A 22,058-nucleotide genomic window follows, 5' to 3' on the forward strand; every position below is an offset into this window, starting at 1 on the left:
CTGCCTACCCCACAACGACGACAACTCAGTGACCTACTCGGCGAGTTCAATGAGTGCTTCTCCACATCGTCAAAGGTGCGCCAAACGACCGTTGCGAAACACCGAATTGTCACTGAAGACAACGCGCTTCCTGTTCATCGGTCGCCGTACCGTGTCTCTGTCAAAGAGAGAGAAGTCATCCAGAAGCAGGTCCAAGAAATGCTGGATGACGACATTTTCCAGCCCTCAAGGAGTCCGTGGGCTTCACCGGTAGTCCTGGTGAAAAAGAAAGGCGGGACCCTTCGGTTCTGCGTGGACTATCGCCGACTGAACGCCGTAACAAAAAAGGACGTCTACCCGCTGCCACGCATCGACGATACCCTGGACCGGCTGCGCCACTCCAGATACTTTTCGTCGATGGACCTGAAGAGTGGGTACTGGCAGATCGAGGTGGACGAATGAGATCGTGAAAAGACTGCCTTCGTCACGCCGGACGGGCTGTACGAATTTAAAGTTATGCCGTTCGGACTATGCACAGCACCGGCGACGTTCCAGCGCGTAATGGACACCGTTCTTTCCGGCTTGAAGTGGCAAAGTTGTCTCGTCTATCTCGACGACGTCGTGCTATTCGCCAGCGACTTCGACGAGCACGTGAGACGCCTGCGAGCCGTGCTACAGGCTATCCAGAATGCCGGACTGACACTGAAGCCGTCAAAATGTCGGTTCGCTTACGGCGAGCTCAAATTCCTGGGCCATGTCGTGAGTGCTCAAGGTGTAAGTCCTGACCCTGCAAAGACATCCGCTGTCGCCGAATTTCCGAAGCCATCAGACAAGAAGGGCGTGCGAAGATTTCTTGGGCTGTGCGCATACTACAGGCGTTTCGTTCGCGATTTCGCCAAGATTTCTGCACCGCTCACACATCTGACGAAGGACGACGTGAACTTCCAGTGGGGAGAGGAGCAAGAACAGGCGTTCAACGAACTGAAAGAAAGACTCCAGTCTCCCCCCCCTTCTCGGACACTTCGATCCATCAGCGGAAACGGAAGTTCACAGGGACGCCAGCAACGCCGGACTCGGCGCGGTACTCGTCCAAAGACAAGACGGAGCAGAGAGGGTGATCGCTTACGCAAGCCGGGCACTGTCCAAGGCAGAGAAAAATTACTCAATACCGACAAGGAATGTCTCGCTGTCGTTTTGTCGTTAACCAAGTTCCGTCCGTACCTGTACGGGATCCCGTTCCGCGTCGTCACGGACCACCACGCTCTCTGTTGGCTCGCCAACCTTAAGGACCCGTCAGGACGCCTCGCTCGCTGGAGCCTTCGACTGCAAGAATTTGACGTAACCATTGCGCATAAGTCTGGCCGCAAGCATAATGACGCCGATTGTTTGTCTAGGGCCCCAATCGAATCTCCACCCGACAGCACCGACGACGACGATGACGCCCGTTTTCTCGGAGCACTTACGGATACTGACATGGGAGCACTTCAACGAGACGACCCCGAACTTCGCGCCGTGATCGACCACCTCGAAGGACAAGGAAGTTCAGTTCTGCGAGTCTTGGCCCGAGACCTGCCAAGCTTCGTTCGGCGGCGAGGCGTGCTCTTCAAGAAGAACTTCGGAACGAGCAACACTGCCTGGCTACTGGTTGTTCCGGCCAGCCTGCGAGAAGAAATCTTTCAAGCATGCCATGACGACCCGACGGCTGGACACCTTGGATACAGCAGGACGCTCGCCCGGATTCGTGACAACTACTACTGGCCGAGACTCCCGAAAACAGTCCACCTGTGCACACGATCATGCCATGAGTGCCAACGACGTAAGAGGCCTCCGACGAAGCCAGCAGGACTCCTACAGCCGATACCTGCCCCGACTTCGCCCTTCCAGCAGATCGGAATGGATTTACTTGGGCCGTTCCCGACATCGACGCAAGGAAATCGGTGGATTATCGTCGCGACCGATTATCTTACATGATACGCCGAGACGAAAGCCCTGCCATCGGGAACAGCGGTCGAAGTCGCCAAGTTTTTCGTCGAATCCATTCTCCTTCGACTCGGCGCCCCTGAAGTGCTGATCACAGATCGCGGGTCATCCTTCATGTCACAGCTGACCCAAGAAGTTCTTCGGCTCAGTCATACCAGCCATCGACGAACAACCGCTTATCACCCGCAGACCAACGGGCTAACGGAGCGGCTCAACAAGACCATCGCCGACATGATCTCCATGTACGTCGACGTAGAGCACAAGACATGGACGAGGTGTTGCCGTACGTCACGTTTGCGTACAACACAGCGGCTCAGGAAACCACGGGAATGACACCGTTCCAACTGGTGCACGGCCGGACGGTTACCACAATGCTCGACGCCATGCTGCCTCACGTGCCAGCCGACGATGGCAACCTCGAAGCTCAACTGACCTCCCAGCGCGCGGAGGAAGCTTGTCAGCTGGCAAGAATCAAGATTCAAGACCAACAGCGAGTCGACGCACGCCGGTATAACCTTCGTCACCGAGACGTCCACTTTCAACCCGGAGACCGGGTATGGGTTTGGACACCAATACGGCGCCTAGGTCCCAGCGAGAAGCTTCTGAAACGCTATTTCGGACCCTACAAGGTCATCCGACGCCTCGGCGATCTGAACTACGAAGTTCTACCCGACGGAACGCGCCCATCTGCAAGACGTCAGCTGCGACCCGAGGTGGTGCACGTCGTCCGGCTGAAGTCGTATTACGAACGATAGAACTTTCTACTCTCGTCGACGAGTGAACTGTGAACTGTGAACTGTGGCTCGCAATTCTGCTGTCCTTTTGTTTTTTTGTTTGTTTTCCGTTTGTGCTGCATCGGGACGAGGCACTTTTAAAGGGCGGGATAATGCCGCGCGCTGTGCCGGGAAATCAATGCTCGGTCACGGAGCTCTAGAACGTTCTCGTTTATTCTTGTTCCGGGCGCAACTTCCATCCTTTATTCCTGCTTTCTTGTTCTAGAAAGTGCGTGTTCATTCTCGCCCCGAGCGTGCTACACTTGAACCTTCTCCGCTGAATCTTCGAGATTGTGACTCACTCTTGATAAGAGGCCGCCCTCGACCTTGTCGAGTCAGTTTCGCCTCAGCGTTCCATCTTGCTGCTTCGCCGCCTTCGACGCCCGCGACGCTCTGCTGTTATATTTCTTTTTCCTTTAATTTTGGGGCACAAGTTCACTCAATTAAACGTTCAGTTTACTGAGTCATTCGCCGCTTCGTCACTTGTCATCCGTGACAATATTATTATTTTTAGGTTATTTTTTTTAATTATTTTTTAATAAATATTACTTTTTTTAAAGTTGTTTTAATTATTTCTTTTAAATTTATTTTGAATTTTATTTTAGGTGTCACTTATTTATTTATTTATTTAATATTTATTTATTTATGTTTTTGGCTATTTGGTTTCTGGTGTTTAAAAATTTAAAAACTCAATATGTTCTTAAACGGCGAGTGTGAAGATGATAATTTGAGGAAGAAGAAAACTATTACTGAGTTGTTATTCTGTGCTGCCCGTCTGTTTCCTTCTTGTGTGTCTGTGAGTGTGACTGTGTATCCGCGCTGTTTCATTCAGCAAGAAGTAGCTATACAGGGCTTCACGAAACAAATTTACAGAGTTTTATAACGCAAAAATAAACTAGGTATCGCGGAATGCTCATTGTCCACCCAAAGGTGTCGCTAGAGGTCACAACCAGATGCCAAAGTTTAGCCCGGCACGATACCTTATTCAAGAGTTACAAGGGATTTTCTGAAAATTTCAATGGGAAAGTGGAGCCCATTTTCGGCCCGTTTTCGAGATGTGGTGCCAAAGAGCCCCATGTATTCGAAAACACTGTCGGTCGTCATTTTCCTATTGAAATTTTCAGAAAATCACTGATAACTATAATGCAATTAAATGCAAAGGTGCAAGCGAGCTGGACAAGAACGAAAATAATACGTTCAGAAGGGGAACAAGAGGGACAAAGTACAAACTTTTGAACAAGGTATCGGATCGGGGTGAATCTTTGGCATCTGGTTGCGACCTCTAGCGCTACCTTTGGTCGGAAAATGAGCGTTCGACAAAGCCTAATTTATTTTTTGTGGTAAAAAAAATGTTAATATTTTTTTGTGACACCTAGTTCTATTAATGACAAAAATCCCGATACTGGGACTAGAAGGGATGGACAAACATAAAATCTGAAACACAGCTAAATTTTGCTTTGACAGAAGATTCTGCTTATATTCACCTCAAGATACACAAAAAATAGAAGCGAAAGAGAGAACGAAAAGGAGGAACGAAGAATACGACACACAATTTATGAAATAAACCGAAACAGTGACCACCGTTCGAAAAAAAATTTTTTTTTATGGTGGAATGAGTGTTATGTGTAACTCCTTCTTCTTTCTCTTTCACACTTTCACTTAAATTTTTTGTGGAGCTTGAAGCCAATACAAGCAGAATGGTTTTTATTTGTCCGTCCCTTCTCGTGCCAGCCTCGGAGCTTTAGTCAACCATCCGCAGATCGTTTGCACCCTAACCTTTTGTTCGCTAGAAGGGCTACCAGCAAGGTGTGATGACGTCACAGTCAAGCCGTCTAGTTGTGCCTAGATTAATAAATGTTCTTACTTTCTGCTCATTCGTGTTTTTTATTTTATCCCGTCGTATTTTACCATTTTCTGTGGTACCAACATACATTTATGCACAATGCGTTTTTAAACACCGGAATAAATTCGGCTGCCTTTATTACGTGCAGCATCCTCAAACTATATCGAACCGATCACCAGAAATACCACTCTAAAAAAAGCCGTTTACAACTCCCTGTAACACCGAATTAGAGCGCAGTTCTTGAGGAGGAGGGAAGGGTACTGGGGTGGGTGGGTGAAGTGACCTGGGGGGGGGGGTCACGTGACCTTGGGGGGTCACGTGACAATGCCAATGATGTCATCAGTGACGTCACTGATGACGTAATCAGTGGCGATGACGATGCGGATACCGATGACGTCATCAGTGACGTCACTGATGACGTCATCAGCGATGATGACGATGACGATGCGGATGTCGGTGACGTCATCAGTGACGTCACTGATGACGTCATCTGTGATGATGACGATGACTATGCGGATGCCAGTGACGTCATCAGTGACATCACTGATGACGTTATCAGTGATGATGACGATGGCGATGCGGATGCCGGTAACGTCATCAGTGACGTCACTGATGACGTCATCAGTGACGACGGGGACGATGCGGATGCCGGTGACGTCATCAGTGATGATGACGTCATCGGGGAGGTCATGTGACCTCAGCGAGGGGGGGTCACGTGACCCTGGGGGGGGGCACGTGACCTCAGGGGAGTCACGTGACTTCGGGGGGTCGGGGAATCATGTCCCCCCCCCCCCACCCGAGGTCACGTGACCCCGGGGGGGGGGGGGCTCGCGCGGTGCATTATGGGACATTATGGGACATAATGCACCGCGCGGTTACGCCGACGGCGACGGCGACGCCGCTCATGCCGGAAACGGGCGCCTAAGAGCTGCGCTCTAAAAGGCGTTTGTTACAAGGCTTTAAATCGAAAATTACCTTGAATTAAAATTTAAAAAATCATCCCTATATTGCAGGACGTAAAGAGTGAGACTAATAGTCCACGTGAAGCATCTGCAATTGTTTTCTGATGACTTTGCCGTTGCTGTCTCTTGGTAACGTGTGAACAAACTTGACGCCTCCATGAAGATGCATGTACTTTCCAAGATGACCTGGAGAGAATGGGAAAAGCAAATATTACTACCGAGTGCCTTTTAAAAAGGATGGATAAAAAGACAGCTGTGTGGTTAAATCTTTTGGAATTTACGTACAATAAACCTCTCCGCACTATTTCTTTCAGTTTTATTTTAAAATATGTCTTAATTCTTTCAATTTTGTAGTTATATTATCCATGCGGTGTAAATAATGTTGAGATTAATGGTCACCTGCGACGAAGTTTTGCAGCATTGCCTCGGTGATTTTCCCGCGAGATTCTTTCAACACAACAAACGCCATGGCCACTTCTTCATATTGTGGATGAGGAACACCGATGACAGCCGCTTCTGCGATTCCTTCGTGGCTGAGCAACACGCTCTCAATGGAGGAGGGGGCTACTTGTATACCCATGCATCGGAAAAACTGGCTCATTCTCTCAACGTAGAAGAACTGGCCATCTTCATTGTAATAGCAGATGTCACCTGCAATTAGCATGTACCGATCATCTCTGAAGTGGCGATTTATGAGTTTATGTAAACGAAACAAGCTGGGAATTTTAAATAAGTAAACCAAAACTACACTCTGTCTGAATTATTATAAACTTGTCGGTGTTAAAGCATCTTAGTATGAAATATTAAAAACGCAGCTTCTATGCTGCGTTCTTTTTGGTTTATATATATTCTGGTTTAGATTTATTCTTGGGCACTGTTGCACATTCGTCAGCAGCGGCTCTCACGTGACCCACTGCAGCGTCCTGGTTCGCCGTATTCCACACCTAAACATAGGCCACCAAATATGTCCTCTAAAGTGTCCTGGCGCTACAAATGAATAATGAGGAGAGGAAGCTGCGCCATACACTGAATATGGCGCGGAATGTGCAAGAGGATGCATGGAAGCAACCTTCAGTGATATGCAGTTTCCACTGAGATTTCGATGGTCTCAGTAGCAGCTGTTGCAGCTAGACTTGATCTCTAGTCTTTTAGATGTGCAAAAGGTGATGAGCTCGGTTCCACCAAAATCGTTGCTTAATACACCACTTTCTTTTAGTTCATGTGCCGAATATTCGGACAAATATTACAGTAAAAAACGAGCCAAATAGCATAACTGTTTAACCAAAAAAACAACCAAACCTAATATTTTCTCGCAACAGCCAGGCTATCTTGGGTATTATTCACCGAACAAGAAGCATAGCTGTGCATCAGTGCCAGGTAGTTTGGTTGCTTAATATCAGCTGACATCTCTGAGTTTCACGCTTCAAGCAGATGGCAGTCTGGTATCACTAAATTGTTCAGTTGTAACCGGGCATTTATGGCCGGCTTTAGTCTCTGAGCAATTGAGTTACGTACCTAAGGTTCTGAGGGTGACATTTATGATGTCAGAGGGGAAGATGTTCCGTCAGTGTAGGAAGGTCTGATTTTAATTAACGTATCGACTTGCTGACTGGCGTCGGCGTCTAGACTTCGTATCACTATAAGTATGAGCTCAAGAGAAGCTTCAAGAACGAGCTCTGTCCGTAACCGAGCTTTCGGTTGCATGTCAAAAGATCCCCAGGTGGTCCAAATTAACCCCCAGTCCTCCGCTGGGGCGTGCCAGATGGCCGTCGTTGGTTTGACACGTAAACCCCCCAAATTTGATTTAGCGAGCTCTGTCCTTTTCGGGTCCTTGCCAAGCATGCGAGCCCGTGTGGTGCAACTACCTTTTCGGGGAAACCTGTTCGTGCGTTGAGCTTCGGTTATGCTTGCACATAAGTTAAATCTGGATACATGGTTTTGCGCAAAAAAGACGGGCACAAGAGAGAGAAACAAACACGACCGCAACTTACAACTGTATTGAAGAAACCTTTAGAAAACATACAGATATATCGTCAACTTCAATGCGTCCGCGCATGCGTCGTGTCACGGTCGTCACGGAAACTTATCAAGGAAGCGTTTTTCAGCATTATGCAAACTTATCGAGGTATCGCTCACACATAGGTCGCCTTTCCTTTTGATCAAGAAGGCTTCCAACAGCTCACGTGCTCTTTGTCCCCTACTTCCGCCCAAAATTGCTGTGTCAGAAAAACGTGGCTCACACTTACAGTTTCTGCAGTGTGCAGGCAAATGTGCCCCGACATTAGTCTTTAAATTTCGAGCATGTTCCCTGAGACGGTCGTTGGCACACCTTCCCGTTTGCACCACCTATGTCTTCTTACACGTGAGCGGGATTTCATAGACGACCTCTGTTTTGCAGCCAACAAACGGCCTGGCATACTTTGTGCTGCATCCTCGCTTCTGTCTGCTTCCTCCAGTAATTCGGGCGCAGAGTTGGCCGAGTTTTGTCGGGAGCTGTAAACACAAGCGGCACCCCATGTCTGTTCGCAACCTTCTTGAGGGTATGCGAACGTTTGTGCATGTATGGTACCGCTTCAGGCCTCTTATTCCTCAGTGTTGACTGCATCTTTTTTTTTTTTCAGCAGTGTGTCCCTTCACTCTTTGCAGGATGGTTTCCGCCACACTCCTCAAGACCGAATCAGGGAAGCCCGCTGACAATAGTCGAGCCAATTGGTTGCTAAAGCTTGCCTGTATCCTGTGAACACATGATTTTCTGAGGGCGGACTCAAGGCAAAGCTTAGGAATTCCTCTTTTAACTACCTTTGAATGGGCTGAGTCATACGGCAGGAGTTCCTTTCGAGGCCCCGGGGAATACATCCAACAAACGTGTTCTTCCAAGAACAAAAGCTTCAAGGTTGAGCAAAAGGTTCAACTGAAGGCTTCCCTGGTTGGGCAGCTCATGTGTAAAATACAAGCCTTTGCCATGGCGTCTAAAAACCTCTAAAATCTCATTCACACCATCAGTGTACGTCAGAGAAGTCTGCTTTCTAAAAACAATTAAAAAATAATTCACGTATCTAAACACTCTACAAACATTAAAATCATTAAGAGCCTGCTCAAGCGTCTGATCAGTTGCTGCTAAAAAATGTTGCATAGTATAGGGGCTACGCACGAACCAATGCATATGCCTTTTTCTGTAAATAAAGATGATTGTCAAAGGAAATAAAAGTGCTGTTAAGGTATGCTTCTAGTAAGTTTAGAAAATTTTCAACTGAGACTCCTGCCGTGTTCTGGAAAGAAACAACTCCATTTACGTCACTACTGCACTAAACAATTCACCAGTGCGGGACTGAATAAAACAAATCTTCAATGTCAACTGAAAAGACGTACCCTATCCTCTAGTTATCCTGAAAGAAATCAGCCACCTCATCTGATCTCTTTGTGACTGACGATGGACAATGAGTGTGGCGTCGACCAGGACTTTTTTTACTCTGGAGACAGAAAGCGCTACTTTATCTGGCGAATTGACCGCACCGCTTGATTCCTGTCATCCAATGGTGCGATGACAAGAAAATCTATTTTTGAAACTCCAAAGATACATCTCTTTATTTTCAAATTTAAGAGGAAAAAAAAAACAGAAGGCTGTCGAAAAATAGCTGGAGATGTCGTATAGGTCGCCAATTTATGTTTTCACGACAAGCCGATGAACGCATCAGCAAGATGGGCAAAACGAGGACAAGACCTGCTCTCACCTGGTTTATAAAAATGTATGTAGCGTTGCGGCACAAAAATAGCATCGAAACTTACACAAACAGTTAAAAAAAAATTGGCAACTGAGGTCGGCGACATATCTAAAGGTTCAGCGGGGTATCTGATCATACGGCTTGATTCATTCAAGTTCGTTGCAAATAAATTTTACAGGCTATGATTTTATAAAACCACTGATATGTGGGACTGGATACCACTCAAGTACGGTTGTGTGCGATGTGAGCACGATAACCCTTACACGCGGGCCAGTCACCAGCAGTGACATTTAGGATCAGTTCAACAAGGGAACGTAATTTTCTTTTGACATCACATACCCTCGAAATATAGCACGCAATCAAATTCCCGATAAACCGTGGGAAGACTTTCAGTTCTAAGACGGTATGTGGGAGCAAAGACAGGACGCCCTTGCGTAACAGTACAATGTTTGAAAACGTGATTGACCTTTTGATCTAAACCGCTCGGGTGTCCGAACGCGAGGTACGAAATATACTTTATGTTACAACTACCACTATCCTTTTCTTAATAAATAAATGTTGCATATTGGGTGTCCAATGAGCATACCCTAACTTATATAAATTGCATAAAAGTGTATAATTTTTTATATTATCGTGTGTTGTCACATGGTTATCGAACTGATTCATATACAGCTGTTCTTTGTTTCAATCTGGGCACCCGCTTGTGCCAAATTAAAAGTATTTTAGGTTTCACCTTGTCACCTAAATAAGTAATGGCCGTCGTCTACCTGTTCTCACCCATCCATCGGGAGTGATCGCCTGTGACGTAGCTTCCGGATTTCCGTAATAGCCCCGCATGGAAGATGGCGACTTCACTAGTGCTTCTCCTTTCTCGTTTGGCCCGAGCACTTGGCCACTCTTGACGTCTACAACCTGAAGAGAATATATATATAAGAAAACAGAATTTTGTTCATTGCCATCTCTATATTGCAATTATTGACGATCAATCACACATAAAGATTGAGCTCCCACTAAATTGATGATACAGAACAATGATTTCAAGTGCGCCATGATGCTCGAAATTCTTAATTATAATTTTAATGGGCAAGAAGAACGAAGGAAAAGAAAGAACAAGAAAAGGCGCGAGAGGAACTAAGAACTGAGTGTTCTATTTCGCTCGTTTTTCCCATGAGCTGAGACGCCCACATTATTTAGTGGCAGCGGTGGAATTACAAGATGAAACCACAATCGGTGGCATGTGGCACGATATCAACTTCTGTGGCAATGCAAATCACGGAGCGGTTGGCTAATCTACTCGGCGCAACGAGTCCTACGGACATCGTGAACCTGCCGTTCTCAAAAAAATCTTCTGGCTTTGTCCTGTCGCATTTGGCCCTTTCCCGTTTCGTCCTTCGTATTTCAACCCCCCTCATTTGAGCCCGTTCTCGTTTCGCCCTTCTGACTTGGCCTTTCTAAAAAAAAAAACATTCTCAGACAGATCTTCTCGGTTTTACCTGTTGCATTTGGCCCTTTCCCATTTCGTCCTTCGTATTTCAACCACCCACATTTGAGCCCGTTCTCTTTTCGCCCTTCTCCCTTTGCCCCTTTCCAAACAACCAATGTTCTAAAGAATATCTCGCTTTGACCCAGCACATTGGACTCTTTCTATTCCAAATTTTTTTTTTCGGGTAATATATATTCATAAATTCACTAATATTTCCTTTTCTGTGTGTGTCACGCTACCGGCTTAATATCTGCCAATGATTTTAGCCGTGCGCCGTGAGTCAGGGTCGACGAGAAAAGCTACTGCCTGACAAAACAACAGACCAGCTACTTATCTAAGATATTGAGGTGGGCTAGTTGGATATGCATGATGTAAAAATTAAATAGCGCAAAGGTTAGACAAAGGACAGAACACGTAGACAAGACAAGTTTTATTCATTCTTGTATATACCTTTCACTTTTACCTTTTTCCTTTTATTATAAATCTTCTTTCTTCCTTTTTCGGCGTATTTCTATGCTGCTTCTTTCTCTTCTTTTCTATTAAAGCGCCAGTTGTGAGTTAGCGCTTGTCCTGTTTACATGTTCTGTCCTTTGCCTAACCTTTGCGCTATTTAATTTTTACAACTACTTATCGCAGACAGATCAATGTCCGAAATGTCACTTTCTTTGAGGTGGCTCAACTTGTGACAATGCAACCATTTCCATAATGTACATACGTATGCTATTTCTGTTCAAACAGAGTTTCCAAGCTAAGTGTTCATCGCTTTCTTTCTTTTCTTTGCGTTCATTTAGAGAAAGGGAAGCAGGCGTCATTGTACAAACGTATTGCGTTATTTGTAGTATTTGCATTTTGGGGGGCTGAGAAGTGTGTGTGTGTGTGTGAAGGGGGGGGGGGAAGGGGGGACGCCGGGGGGAGAACAACATAGATCGAGAGAAAGTGGGAACTGGGAATCCAGTTCTTTTGTTGTCCGGGATGGTTCGTGGGTGGCGGGAGCTGAGTCATAAAACGCTGAACCATCAACGTTGCACCCAGAAATACATTATCCAATCGTCGCTTTACTCTACAGCGAGACGTCAGTCAGGGAAGATGGACAAGTTTGTTCTAAGCGAAACGCAAAAAAAAATATAATAAGAAATAGTGTTTTCACCTTGAAGGCTACAAGTATTCCAAACGACGACAGAATGCAAACGGAATGACCGCGTGGCGTTGTTGCCGTTACACTTCATCAGGATGTGCGGCTTCAATATTGGCCGAAGAAGACAATGTGAAAAGCAGATCACCAAGGTTGCTATATTCGATTTCTCTTTGACGGTTTGTTTCAACATGATAGAAATCGCTGCTATTTGTTTTCGTTCCTTAATTACTCTTATCAGCACCACCTAGTAAAAGCCTGGAGGCAGTTAAAGTGTCATTGTCCATTCAAGTTCATTTACTTATAGAAGATTATAACCATGCACCAGACGAGGCGACGTTTGTGAAGGACCAGCTGCGCGTGGCACTGAAAAAGGCAGCAGCATCCAACACCAATACGCCCGTGCCAAGGTTGTTTCAAGAAGAACTTCTCCGAACTTGTTCTGCAGAAGGTTTTAAATTATTACATCTATCACGCCTAAAGAAGTATGATTGAAAGTTAGCTAAACCAAATCACTAAATTTATTCTAGGTGCAAGATGAAGTCGCAGCAGAAGTACCCACGCTTGCCAGCCTGAAGGATACAATGTATCGGGAAAGACGCTCAGCGCAGCCACCGCTTCCTTCATCAGCCTCCACTCTGCAACTCAACGACGCCCACAAAAAGACGGAAAGCGCAGAGCCGTTCCTGGTCGTCGACGACCGCAGTGATCCCTCGTCTTGCATACTTGCCTTCGCTACACAAGATGGAATGCAGCGGCTGTCGTCAGCCAAATTATTTTTTGTTGGACCCCACATCTATGACCAACTTGTAACCCTGCGTGTTGTAACCGACGGCATGCATAGCGCAGCGGTTTACTTTCTGTTGTCGGGTCGGTCAGGACAAACCTATGTCCGTGCTTTTCAAGGGCTCAAAGCTGCATTCGTATCGGCTGGGATTGTGTTCTCGACCCGATATTTGCATGACGGATTTTGAGCAGGCGCTTATGGGTGGTCTGCGCGACGTGTTTCCTCAAGCTGCTCATCGCGGGTGCCATTTTTACTTTGCGTAAAGAGTATGGGCTTCCGTTTGGAGGACTGGGCTCCAAAGCGCATATTCCAGTGATAACCAAATAAGGGCGCTTATTCGTAAGCTTGTAGGACTTTCCTTTGTTCCGCCTTCTGACATCCCTCGCGCCTGGGCTTTTCTGCATCAGGTGGGTATATTGCTCGGTATACCGGAGCTAATTGGAGTACTCGTTTACTTTGACGTGACGTGGATAAGTGGGATTTTCACACTCGAACAGTGGAACCACCATGGAAACAGGGGACCCAGAACCAACAACCACATGGAGGCATGGCATGGAAAAATCAATGGCATGTCGGGAAAAGCGCACTCGAGTTCCTTACGCGTTCATTGGTTTAATCAAGAGAGACGAGGCCCAAACAAGAGTCCTCTTGCTTCAAGTTGCAAACGAGGGAGCCGTACGTACGCAAGGCCGCAAGTGGGCCAATAAAGACAGAAAACTGGCGGAGCTTGAAGGCCGTTTCAACGGCGGCGTAATTTCGCTTTTTCAATTTCTAAACTTCGCTCAAGCTTTTTCTGGGCTGTAAGCATTGTTGAGAGCTTTAGCCGGAAAAATAAGTGCGTAAAAATGTTGCCGTTGATTCGTCGTACGAGTGTGAAAATGTGTGAAAAATAAAACCTTCGTCGGTAAAGATTGCATCCCTTCCTTCGAATGCAGAAAAATGGATTCGACCAAGCTTAGGGGTGCGGTTAGCTATACTACGCCTTTATATCTGATGGTATGTTGGGTGCCCAAGCAAGATAAGACTCACGTACAAAGCTGCGAAGGCATAACGACGGAAAAAGCCTGCCGAGCTACATATAGTCCCATTCTGTCGTTGCGCGAACGGGCATTATGAGGATGGGCCCAGTTGCGAAAAAATTGATTCGGGTCTTATGACAATGTTCCACCCAGGCGGACCAAGTGAGAATAGAACTAAATACGCAAGGTTCAAATGCGAATGGTGCGTTTTCAAATGACGGGCAAAATTAAAATGGGCCCAGTTGAGAAAAACCTGATTCGGATCACATGAGAAAGTTCAAACGAGGCGGACCAAGTGAGAATAGGACGGAATCCGCAATGTTCAATTGCGAATGGGATGTTTTCAGATAACGGGCAAAATGAGAATGGGCCCACTTGAGAAAAACTTGATTCGGATTTCATTATAAGGTTCAAACGAGAAGGACAAAATGAAAATGGGACGAAATGCGCAAGGGTAAAACGCGAATGGGATGTTTTGAGATACACCCACGTCGAGGTCGTCGTGAAAAGCTACTAGCTGACAATAAAACAGACCAACTAATTATCGCAGCCAGATCATATTCCGAAATGTCACGTTGTTTGGGGTCTCTCGACTTGGGACAATGCCACCACTTCTATAATTCAGTGGTTCTCAAATGGGGGCCTGCGAAGGCATCCTAGAGGTCCGCGAAGCTCTGCCTTATCAGTCAAGCACGGCAATATTAGTTGTCTTTCTTCACGTTGAGAAGAAATGTGCCAATTTTCGGGTGAGTACTCTCGTGTGTACGTCAATGAGACAAGTCTACTTCACACTAGCAATTAGTTATATTCATTTATCAAATCATTATGATGATAACCTATAGCCTTCCATTCTACCTCACCCCAAACGGGGTCCTCCATCATCTCCGCCTTTCTACAAGGGTCCGCGAAACATTAGTGGTTGAGAACCACTGCTATCATGTACGCTATTTATGTTCAAACGAAATTTCCAAATTAAATGTTCATCGCTTTTTTTGTTTGTTTGCTTAGAGGAAGGAAAGCAGGCGTCATTGTACGATTCTCATTTGGTACCTCTCCACATAACATATATCTGATAGTATGCTGGGGGCCCAAGCAAGGTAAGGCTTATCAACAAAGCCGCGAAGGCATAACGACGTTAGAAGCATGCCGAACTAGTGCCATTCGGTCGTAGCGCGAACGGGCGAAATGAAAATGGGTCCAGATGCCAAAAATAGAATTTGGATTTTATGAGAAGGTTCAAACAAGGCGGACCAAATGAGAACGGGACGAAATTCGCACGGTCAAAATGCGAATGGGACGTTTTCAGATAACGGACAAAATGAGAATGAGCCCAGTTGCGAAAAACACGATTCGGATCTTAAGTGGCCAGAGCAGCAGTGCACTGTCCTGTACACAGATACATAAAAGTATGAGATAAAAACATAATCAGGCGAAAATGTCTGTTTCACCAAAAACTGCATCGTGAGTCTGTTGCAGACGTGTCATCGGGCAAGTGGCCCGCACATCAGGATAAAACGTGTCTCTGCATTTTGATGTCCTCCCTGACGGCACCCGGAACCTCAGCGACATCAGCAGCTGGGCACAATCAAGAGAACCATGCACAATTTGACGAAGGAAATGCATGTCTCTTGCAATTCGTCTATCGTGCAGAGGCACTAGGCCGAGGTCAGTGAGCAGGGAATGGTAATTGTAGAAACGGCGGCGGCCGATATATTGGTCGTATAATATCCTTATAAACTTACGCTGAACATTTTCAATAAGATTACTATCTAACATCGTTACGGAGTTCCAAACCACAGACGCGAACTCGAGGCGTGATCTAACCAATGCACAATACAGACACAAACGACACTCAGAGCGACAAAATTTTTTTTTGTCCTTCGGGAAATTACACCCAGTTGGCGAAGTCCTTGGCCAACAATGCGAGAGACGTGGAGGCGAAAATCCAATCTCGAGTCCCCAAAGACATCAAGATCCCGTACATACACAACCCGCAGAACTTGCTCTTAAAATATAGTGTAGTCGAAGACTATGCCTTATCGAAGGCCTTGGTCACAGGGATTTCCCTGGACGCCCCCTAGGGGGGGGGGGGGTTGAAACCTCCCCCCCCTAGTTTAAAAAAAAAGGAAAAAATAAAATAAAATTCTTTTTTCCCAGATTAAGTAGAAAACACCACCTCTCAGGTGTATATATAGAGAAAGGGAAACATACATTACGGGAATGAGCATTTGGTTAATAGACGTCTGTAATTTAGCTAGTGGACTAAAAAAGAAACAGTTTTATATTTTATCTAGCCTCGCCTCACATCGCCTCCCCCCCCCCTCCCCGCCCCCCCGAGCCATTGGGACACCCCCCTTAATTAGAATCCTGGGGAAACCCCTGCTTGGTAATGTCAAAGTAGACTGTGTCCACCTGACCACGGTTGCATACTGCAGGACCACTATGATCGAGGAAAGTAGCTAAGTTTGTCTCCACTGATCTGCCCCTGAGGAATCCGTGTTGCAAAGGTGAAATTTTTTGTTTAAAATATGAGTACCCCAAGCGTTTATACATCACCATCTCAAAACGTTTTGAGAAGCCACAAAGAAGAGACACAGGGCAGAAATTATTGACTTTACAAGGATTTCCTGTCTTGAAGACTGGTATTACGGCTGAAACTTTCCACCGAGAAGGATAAACCCCATACTGTAAGGACAGATTAAATATATGTGTCAGGATAGGTATAAATATTTCAGCACATCCTTTGATAATAAAATTAGGAATGTCATCACAGCCTGTTGAAAGATTTGGTTTGAGCTTCCGTATCGAGAACATCACCTCATCCTCGGTTACACTGTGGTAGCAAAACACTCACATTCAAAATCATCAGGCACAGGGTCACATTCCGAAAAGCAAAAACTAAAGTGATAAGCAAATGCTTGTCTCACTTCTTGTGGCTTGAATACAATCTTATCGTCAATTTTTTAACACAGAAATGCTGACACTACCTTACTTTGGGCCCGAGCATAATTCCAAAAGCACTTGTTTTTTTTTTTATAATTTGTTTTCCAAACCGCTGAGATAACGAGCTTCATCTCGAGAAAAAAAGTTTCCCAACTATTGCTCTGCAGACTGAAAATCTTTGATACCAATATTCACAATCTGACTTTTTATAGAGTTTGTGGTACTGCTGCTTTTTGTACATATACTATTTCAGGACAGATGAAAACCACTTAGGAAATTTTGATTACCTTGGACACTGTTTAGGTATGGATTCTTGTATAGCCCGCAGGACAGTTGATGTTACCAATTCGACACAGGAATTAGTGTCCGTAAGGTGAATGAGGCAAGACCAATCATAGCCACGAAGACGATTGTATAGGCCGAAATAATCGCCACGCGTATAGATAAACTTGGGTAGTGACTGCTCACGTAGTATTTAAAATGATAAAAAGAAACACAGTGTAAACGGCGTGTGAAAATAATCGACTGGGACAAGCGTCTCGCGTGTCTCTTTCACGTCGAAGACGGGTATATTCGATATGATCAAATCTAAAACAATTCCAGCACAGCTTCTTATCGTATTGTGCTGATGCAACCCGTTAAATAGATAAAATTGGTCAGGCGCTGTACTTTATCTCGTACTACAGCGCAGTCACTCTGGGCAAAGCCGCTTAACCAGTCGACCTTTGGAAGGTTAAAATCACCGTAAACGGGTACTTTTTACTTTGAAAAGTCAATTCGATCGGTTTTCTAGGTCTGCAAAATCGTCTGCGAAAACACAAACTTGGGAATTCGGCGGAAAATAATAACAGCCAACAAGGTAGCTTAAGCCATCCGATGCCGGTATTTCCACCCAGCCACATTCCCCATACGTGTCAAGGTCTGTACGACTAATCGGATAAAAATCAGACTTGCACGCTATTAAAACACCACCATCGTATTCAACAAGTTCAGTGTAGTTTCTGTCTGTTCTAAACACTGAGAATTGTCTTGGAAAATAAGAGCTGCTAGTGCAAGATTCATTAAGCCACGTTACCGTCAGACAAATGATGTCATGGTCACAGGAAAGGGCCATTACCAAACAATTCCTCACTTTTGGTTCTGAGACCTCTCGTATTTTGACGGTACAAGTTAGTTTTCCGCGCCATATTGGGTGTAGGTTGGACAATATTAGAACCTTCAAAGTGCCGTGAAGGCGACAACTTGCCATAAAATGGACGGAAGACGCAACCAACAGGCCACACCTCAGGCTTGTTCAACAAGTCCTTGTCCAAAGAGTCATAGAAAAAGCTGTACGTCGAATACCTGGTTTTCAGTTTGGTCTGGCAGGTCTTGTCCCCAACAAGCCCTGCCAGAAGTCCTTGCGCATCTGATGCTTCGGTGCTCGCACCCAGACGGGAGACAAAGAGACCTGTCACTGCCGATGGTCTCGGGGTGGTGTTCAGCACGGACTTCTTAGCTGTGCCAACTGTGGTTGGAGGCCTCTGCGTCTGCCTTTCCGGGTCGGATGAGCGGTGCACGACCGTACGTTGATGACGACCAGGAGAGTTTTGTCGAGCATGGAACTTCGGTTGCGGTACGCCAGCACGCGATGCACTTGTGCCTTCGATAACAGCTGATGCGAAGCTACCCGCGGATGGAGCTGGGCAGTCGCTGCCATTGGGCAGTGCTGGGAATTCTACACTCCCACAGACACAATCCCGCAGGTCACGCACCGCGTCACAAAGCGAAATGTTTTCCACTCGAAGCTCCCGCACTTCGCTTGTAAGCTCTTCCAGTCAACTAACCAGTGACTTAATCAACTGGATAATACTTGCAGAAGAATTACCGTTGACAGCGTCTGCAGAATCCAAAAAAGCAGCAGAATTCTCGGGGGTCGTGATAGCGATGCCGGCCTCGCTGATAAGCTCCGCTGTTGAAGGATCCCACCGCTTGATACACTGATTGCATTTGTACTTGCTGTTCCCGGATTCCATGAAGAAATTGTATTTATCGGCTTGAACGTTTATGCACTTGCAATGAAAGCGCATTTTGCAAGACGCACAAGGCAAATATTGCGACCGGCCACGAATCGGCAGGGAGCAGCGCGCACATCCGTGCGCCTCGGTAGCAATCTTGGCGAGGTGGCACCAACGAAGTCTTCCCCGAAAGATTACCTTGAAAAAGGAAGCGATTTTCCGTGGCAGGAATTCAATTTCGGCCACAAGTTAACACTACTAGAAATGGCACAGATACAATATCTGCTCCTGAACTTTCGGCAGTCATTGCTATTAGACCGGAAAAGCTAGGGTGAACACCACTTGTGCGCCACACCAACAATATTGGTGATCGCGCCACCGTACATCAAAATCCAAGACGTGTTTCGATGAGAGAACGTAAGAAGGTGGACGACCAGGTGCATGATATGCTTCAAAGAAACGTTTTAACAAGCGCCCACAGTTCTTGATCGTCACCAGTTGTCCTGGTGAGGAGAAAATTGTAGAAACCACAAGGGTGACTAGTAATGACTGCGATAGCATTTATTGTTGCACTAACAGGCAGGTGTTCGGTCTCGACAACCAAGAGGTCATCGAGAAAAATTGTACGCGCTCCTTCCTCCTCAGCGAGGAGAAAGGAGCGCGTACAATTTTTCGTGACTTTTTTCCCCGCCAAATTTAGCGGGAAACTTAATTGGGGCACAGGTCATGACTTCAATTTTTTCGCTAAATTTAGCGAGGAAACTAAATTGGTGCATAGGTCACGTGGCGTAAATTTTCCGCTAAATATAGCGGGCAAACTGAATTGGGGCATAGGCCACGTGATGTAAATTTTTCCGCTAAATTTAGAGGGCAAACTTAATTGGTTCATAGGTATAGGAACGTAAATTTTTGCACTAAATTTAGTGGGAAGTTTGAACCGGTGCGTAGGTCGTGGCGTAAATGTGTTTGCAAAATCTACCGGGAAGCAGAATTGGTGCATATGTCGTGACGTCAATTTTTCTGCTAAACTGCATTGACACATAAGTCGTGACGTCAATTTTTTTCGTTTAATATTAGCGGGGAAACTGAATTGGTGTATAGGGGCTGACCGTGGAAAAGACGTCCGAGCTCCCCGGTGCTCTAGCTCGAACTGTTCGTTTTTATTTCTCGCGCATCAGGAAGCTCGCGCAGCGAGCTTAGAAATATAATAAATGTTTCTTTCATCTATCTTAACTGGCTCTTACACAGGGCTGTCCCCTAGCAGCCTGGCTCACTGAAATAGAAATACAATTGTAGCTGAACCCATGGTGGCAATAAGAAGAGAGAAGGGTGTGGGGGTCAACGACCCATGAAGCACGTCTTGGTACCTTGGTTTTTTGGATTGTTGAAAGTTGCTCTGTTTATGAAGGCTGAGAATTTGAGACCTCAAATGCGGGTTTTATGCGGTCCATAGTGACAATTTCTTGGTGTCCGTGAATGTCAAGAGTCACGGTCTTCTCGGTGCGCTTGAGTATCCTAAAATGTCTATCGTATGGTAGCTTGATACTTTTCTCTTTAAATTTTTTTCGGACGAATTCGAGCGTTGAAGTTTTCAATTCTTGATTCACGAAGACCTTCTGAGAATAGGGGATTCGAGGTTGACTGGGCTGCAGTTCTTGAATAAACTTCCTCAATTCGATTATGTACACTTGATGTGGAACTGTTGGGGTGCTCTTAGTGATACCACAAAATTCTCCAGGGAGCCGGAGTAGCGGTCTATAGACCAATTCCGCCAAGGTGCATTCTAGGTATTTTTTGAAGGCGAATAGAATGCTGAGAAGGACGATTGGGTGATGACCAACCTAGTGGAGTCGTTCATCTCGTGTAGTGATTGCTGCATTTAGCTGTTGGTGTAACCTTTCTACAATGCCTTTGGCTCACGAGTAGTATGAGGTAGTGTGCACGCAATACGTGCCGAGGAGTTGTGCTAAGGCAGCAAACAACGAGCATTAAAATTGTCGTCCCCGGTCCGTAGGGACTGTGGATGGACATCCGAAGCGGAGATTCAAATCTCGATAAAGGTCTTGGCGATTGTCTCGTCAGTGATGTCGGCCTGTGGTGTGGCTTAGACTTAAGTCAAGATGTACGTCAAGCCTCGGCATAATAGCAGGGCTCCCACGAGGTTGAGGCGAACATGGTCAAACCGTGCCGTGGGGGCACGGAATGGTCTAAAGGGCCTGACAATGTGCCGGCTCACCTTAGAGCGCTGATATTGAAGGCAGTTCCTGGACCAACCTGGTACATCTATGTTTATTGTCGGCCAAACATAGCTAGCTGTCACCAGTCGCTCTGCGGCTCGGATGTCCGGGTTGCTGATTTTAGGAGGTGGTCGAGGACCTGCCGACGAAGCGCCATATAGACGAAAGGCTGAGGATGTCCCATGGTCAGGTCGCAAAGGATGGTATCTGTGCAGTAAAGGAGGGGAATTCGCTCAACACTAAATACTTCAGAGTCTCAGGGTGGTTATTCAAGTCATGGTCGTCTCGTTGCGCGGCAGCGATGCGCTCGAAGGCCTCTGGAAGGCCTCTGGAGGAGACCTCCAGAGACCGCCGAAAGGGCGTTGACGCGGGAAAGGGTATCCGCTGCTGAGTTGTTCGGTCCTTTGATGTGACGGAGATCTACCGTGAACTCTGATATGTAGGCGAGTTGCAATACCGAAAACCCAGCGGAAAGTTCGTCGCAGTCTAGTGTCGATGGTAAGGAATCTCTAGCCGTAGGCGGTGATGGCAGAGCTGTTGACTGCTCGTATGGGTCTGGTGTGCTGCGCCTGCAGACGGCCAAATCATGACGCTGATCGGACGCTAACCTCGGCCCCCATGTCCTCCCATAACGTGTTGACCAGAAAACTTATTCATGACGTAGTGCAAGCGGCTCGGGTGTTGGCCGTTGTCACTTGCTCTTGTTATTGACAGGCAGTGGGGTTTCCCGACCAGGACCATGGTTGTTGGCAGCGCGTGGCACGTTCCGCATACCGCCTGTGGCACCAGCACAGCGATCTGTAAGCTGACCGTGAGGCGCGTCGCGAGGATGAAAGGGTCTGAGACATATCTCGCCCCGTTCTTCAGGAAGATGTCTCGTGCGACAGCCTCACAGCGGCAACAGCGCAGGATAGCTCTTCTATGCGAGCCTTGATGCGCGCCTCGAGTCTTGTAAGGACTGTTTCCCAGGCCGGCGGTTCGTGGCGTGGTGATAGTCGCGATGGACGGTGAAGCGTACTGCTCAATGCGGTCCACGAGCATCGCCAGACGGTCTAGTGGCATGTCCTCCGCAACTGCCAGAACCATGAGTATTCCTTGTGGAATTTCTGCAGATATAGTTGTCGCCGAATAGGGACCTGAGAGCCGGAAGCTGCAGGTTGAGCAAATGGCGCATCTGTTGGAGAAGTTGAGATGGGCGGTG

At 46.5% G+C, this 22,058-nt stretch overlaps 1 protein-coding gene across 1 annotated transcript in view; it reads right to left on the reverse strand.

Moving 5' to 3' along the window:
• Positions 1-6,122: 6,122 nt before the first annotated feature.
• Positions 6,123-22,058, reverse strand: part of LOC8023501 (3-hydroxybenzoate--CoA/4-hydroxybenzoate--CoA ligase-like) — a 119,411-nt gene continuing 103,475 nt past the window's right edge. The window contains exon 6 of the mRNA XM_042286733.1: positions 6,123-6,188. The gene's annotated coding sequence lies outside the window, so the exon portion shown is untranslated. The remainder of the gene's footprint in view (positions 6,189-22,058) is intronic.

Source organism: Ixodes scapularis, unplaced genomic scaffold (genome assembly GCF_016920785.2).
Source record: "Ixodes scapularis isolate PalLabHiFi unplaced genomic scaffold, ASM1692078v2 PGA_scaffold8__174_contigs__length_109621045, whole genome shotgun sequence".
NCBI classification, from domain to species: domain Eukaryota; kingdom Metazoa; phylum Arthropoda; class Arachnida; order Ixodida; family Ixodidae; genus Ixodes; species Ixodes scapularis.